The following is a 5,388-nucleotide window of genomic DNA, read 5'->3' as shown; positions in this document are numbered from 1 at the left end:
ATTAGGTGTGTCCCGCGCGCTCATATGACCTTATGCAGTTGCGAGCGCCGTAAAAACACTTACCAAAACAAAACAAATGCCACAAAACCTACTAAAACTAAACCAAGTGATACAAATATTATTTATGGTTTGTAACCGAACTCACCACTACATAGCCAGCCCACAAACCATTACTCTGTGTCAAGAAAAGTTCTACGACATTTCAAAATACTCTCAGTGTGCATGGTATGTGTTGTGGTAGTCTAGTGGGGCGCTTCACAGTTGCACTAAAAAGACGTGAGTTTGGTACAGAATATCTAAGCAGCCCACCTCCTAAACAATCTAATTTGTGTGGATGAGGCGTTAAATATATGCCAATAAAATACATGTATTCAAAAATTTATTGATTTATTTTAGAAATGGGTTTAAATTCTAGGCCGACAAAGCAATTTGGAGGCTGTTTTTTTTTACTTCGAATATACACATGGCATAGTATTACCATTGCCTGTTGTTGCACCACTTGTCTCTTTTTCCATCTCTTTGACTATTGCGCATGCGTACGCCGCGTTAACACTCTGTTGGACACCCTCACTGTCTCTCTTTCCCTTATTTATGGGTTGTAAAAATATTCAGGAAACTCTTTCTTCAGTGGCAGTCCTCCGGATTCCTATTGGCAAATCCACGAAGTTCTAAATATGTAGCCTGGATTTTTCATGTGTAACGTGGAGGAGTTTTGTAATTTTTATTGGTACTTTCTTTACTTAGTTTTCAAAAGCTTTAACTTTCAGTGTTAAAAAGAGAATCGTCGATTGCTGGATAGCCGTGCTTCCTGTGTTGAGTGATATCTGGTAATATTGCCTTGGAGACGTTCATATTTCTTCAGTGCCATTCTGTGAGCATCAAAATATTGAAAGCTGAAATCTTTCTGTGAACATATCAAGATGTTTCTTCCTGTCCCATAGCCAGATTCGAAACAAATAGTACACGTCAAGTACGTGTATTGGTAATGACGACCCTCTACTTAGATGCCCAATCGGTAGGTCGAAGAATGGAAGCCACTGTTAATTCATCATGCTCAATAAACAACGCAGCTGACTGACAGTATTGATTATTCTTTTTCAGTTTAGAAGATCCTTTCAGAGTAACGCAGCTTTCGGCAAAAGCCAGGGTCACAACACGGACCCCTCCTTCTCATCAAACGCTCTTCGGTGGGCTGTTTTTTTACACTCTCATATCTCCAGTCAATGAAAAGTTTCTGAACTTACGTTGTTTGATAAATAATATTTTGTTTCCAAGATTTTACTGTATCAGAAGAGCACATGTGTTCGGAGGAAATACTTTAGAAAATCCTTATAATTTTTTTCGATGAAGACGTAAAACCCCCAACTGTAGCCGGCCATGATCTCCCTGCAGCTGAGCGAGGCAGAAGTCTTCCTGCTAGGAGTCCCCTTGGCTCTCCTAGCTGTGGCCGGTGTCGTCATCAACACATTGGCCTGCTCTTTCTACAGTAGGAAAGACTCAAACACCCTTCTGTGCTGCCCGTGTGACAACCCGTTCAAGCTATCATCCACGTTAGCCACGTCATCACATGCCTCGTCGTCATCTACTTCCAAAGGTAATACGTTCACCTTCAGCCTCAACTTTTCGGGGGTGGTCACGTGCTGCACAGCTATCCCGGCGTCCTTTGTGTTTGCTGTTGGAGCGTCATCAAGTTATGCGTTGGTTGTTTATACGGTGATGGTGGCGTCGCATGCTATGTGTGTATGCGCCAACAACTGGACACTGTTTCTGGTCAACGTAGAGAGGTACTACTCTATCTCTGATCCTTTCAGAAAATCATGGGTGACTCGCAGGTCTTCCTTGTGTGTCCTGCTACTTTGGCTTTCTTCATTCCTCATTTTCTTTCTTCCTTTCGCTGAAAATGCTTTTATCCTTGGTGATGTGTCCAATATGCATTCTGGTGACTCAGAAATGCGTGGTGAAAGTAATAATAGTACACACAAACGAAGAAAACAGACTCATTTTGAAGACTTACATGCACCATCCCTTGATAACACCCAACATGATCACATAAAAGCTGTAGTCACCGATATGTTCAGCAGCCTCGTGTCAATGAACGTTTCAATATCGCCTGTGTCTGAGATAGTCATTGGTTTTCAAAGTGAAGCTAATTTCACACTCTTTGAAACGTTGATGAATGTACCATCTTTGCTTTCATCGGGCACAATTTCACGATGGACCCAGGATTCTGAATGCCACCATACATATCTCATTGTTGACGTCACAGCATGTCTGAAGCGTTTGGCAGACAATCTAGATCCTTTATCGAAAACCATTTCACCTTTTGAAAATGTGAACTCGTTTAATCAGAAGCCATCTGACCTTCAGTGTCGTACTATTCTCGATGCTCTCAAAATGGCGCCAAATGCCACAAGCATATTTATTCCTAACATTAACATTACACACAACCGACGATATCTCTTTCAGGAATTGCTGGCATTAACAACTAACCCGACGCTTCACCTCGCTGAATCAATCACCGATCGCTTGTTTTCACAGCAGGGCTCTGTCGGAAACACGAGTGATTTGAATGGTGTTTTCATATTGTCAGAAGTGGCTACGACATCTTACAGTTCAGTTTGTGGACCCCACGATGTCACGCCGATAGAGCCGTTACGTGTTCAGCACCTTCCTTGCGGATTTTCAGATTCAGGAAATCTTAACAGAATTCAGAACGGTAGTTTGTGCGATCGGAAATCGATATTTACTATCGACGAAGGAAACAAACGAGTGATCATCGCGTTCTCCCAATTTTTCAACCTGTTGGAACTTTTCAGCTTTGCCTGCAGTTTGGCAGCTCAACTTATTTTTCTACGAGCTATCTCCCGATTGGCTAGAAAGAAAACAGCTATGACCACCGCCGCCATCATGAACGCTGCTGTCACAATGACTCACTGCACGGCGCACATCGCTCAAGAAAAAGGGAACGAGGACTTCCAGTTCCACCAACAATTACCCCAAATCTCTACGCTAACCACCCACGGAGGCCAAACAGGGCGAGTCGGAAATAGAAATGGAACAGGTTCAAGCTGGCCATCTGTCGGGCTGAAAAGGAATCGAAACTCTTCTCTGCTGCTGAGGGGAAACTACTGTCCTCAGACGCGGAAGATGTTGAGAGTCGCCATCTTGATTGTCTTGGTTCATGTCGTGACGTCACTTCCACATCTCATCGTTGCGTTGGCAAACGTAATGCGTAGTGGGAGCCTGCCCATTTTTGTGAGTTGGAGAGGTCATACACTTTTAACAAATTGCCCTAGAATTACTAAGTTTTAATCTGCTCAGTACCTAGTTTTGAGAAATTTGAAGTAAAAATGTTTTACTTTGACATGTCAAGCTTTTTCAAATACCATTTTTCGAATATACCGGTATCTATAACGACTCCGAATAATCTTACTATTTTGATAGAGCAGATAGAACATTTTTGGTTTCTGACTTCATGGTCTTGATAACTCAAAACGGCCAAACATGTTAGATAGAACTTTGTAATTTTAAGGTAGCGAATTTCAATGGATTTGTAGGTGTTTTACGCCCCCTATCGGCACTGTTTAGATCACATAGAAACCGGACTGCTTCGACCGTGCCTGCCAGGGTCAACACAGACTTAGAATAATACTACGGCCCCTGCAGAAATAAGGGGATACTCGATAAAATCCTCCTCACGAGGGAATCGAATTCAAGTCTCCGGCGTGTCACTGCGAAGTGCTTAACTACAACACCACAGACGCCGGTTAAGCTAGGTAATGTTGTTAGTAAGCCTACCTAGTTATAGTAAAAGTTTAAATACCCCCCCCCCCCACTCACCCTTTTAGAACTACTTTGTCTTATGTGCAACATCTCTGGCCAGAGTGTGAAATCATTAGGGTTAATGCACAGGAACAAGAAACAACATGTGTGAGCGTGGTGATACCTAAAGACATGAGGTGGGGGCAGGCTGGGGGGGGGGGGTGTTAGACCAAGGTACAGACTCACAACTTTGGATATACACAAAGTTCAAACTCACAGTACACAGATGTTGTGCTTTTTTCGCTCGCAAACACGCACATACATAAGGACACATAATATACAGTCGTAATTGTCCAAGACCATTGTCGAGATGAAAAGTGGTTGGCGTAACAGGTAGACGTCTTATACAGTGCCATTATAATATTTAAAAAAGCAAGGGGGTAATATGAAATATGAAGTGGTCGTTTGTACTGGTGATTATCTTATACAGGTAGCCGTAGAGCAGGTTTGACTATATCATTGTAGACGGATTTGAAAAACTAGGGCAAGAGAATGTTATATCTTATCAAGAGTACAATAATAAAGCAGAGAAAAAAAAATTGATAATTAACTAATCATACAAGGAAAACCACTTTGTCCATTGGTGATTGTAACTCTCTTCAATCCTGCCTGTCACAAATGCATCTCGGGCTGAGTGGGATAACTCATCCAAGCAAACAAAAACATATTCGATTAAAAAACAAACAAAACAACCCCCCTAAAAAAAAAGCAACAAAAACAACCAAAAAAGCACCCCCCCCCCCTTCCCGCAAAAAAAGGGGGGGGGGGAATCCTTCCACATTCGGGAGTCAAACTCACGTCTTTTGCATGCAAGGAGCGAGCCTAGCTGTTATTTCACCGAACCCAGACGTGTACTCAATATTATACGACCTTATGCCATGCAGTTGCGAGCGCCGCAAAACTCTTACCAAACCTAACAGTAACAGAACTCGGTGAACAATCCCACTGAACGTTCACAAGCGCATGGGTTTAAACATAGAACAAAAAGCCCAATCGAACTGTTGGTACCTCACTGTAAGTCATTTAGAAGACACGTTGTCTGTCATTCGTTGTCAACTCTCCAAAATAAATAAATAAATGAATAGATATAGATAGATAGATAGATATATAGATAGATAGATGGATAGATAGATAGATAGATAGATAGATAGATAGATAGATAGATAAACGAATAAACGAATAAACGAATAAATAAATAAATAAATAAATAAATACATAAATAAATACATAAATTGTGAATATAATGCAACGCCCCCTTTATCCCTCGACACAAGTTAAATAAAGTTAGGGGCGGGCTAGTTCAAGTCACCCGGCGTGTAAAAAGTTCCAGGAAGACAGAGATAATTATTCTGCCTTTGTTTGTTTGTTGCTGGGTCTTTCTTTGTCTTTGTTTTTTTCCCCTTGCTTTTTTAAAAAGAAATACTCATAACAAAAAGAAAAAAAAGGGACCAAAACCCTCAAAAGAAACAAAAATTACAAAAATAAATGAAATTTAAAAAACAAAACAATCACTAATAAACAGAAAAAACAACAGAAATCAACAACAACAACAACAACAACAACCCC

Source organism: Aplysia californica, unplaced genomic scaffold, assembly GCF_000002075.1.
Source record: "Aplysia californica isolate F4 #8 unplaced genomic scaffold, AplCal3.0 scaffold00022, whole genome shotgun sequence".
In the NCBI taxonomy this organism is placed as follows: domain Eukaryota; kingdom Metazoa; phylum Mollusca; class Gastropoda; order Aplysiida; family Aplysiidae; genus Aplysia; species Aplysia californica.
Note: the sequence above shows the minus strand (reverse complement) of the source record.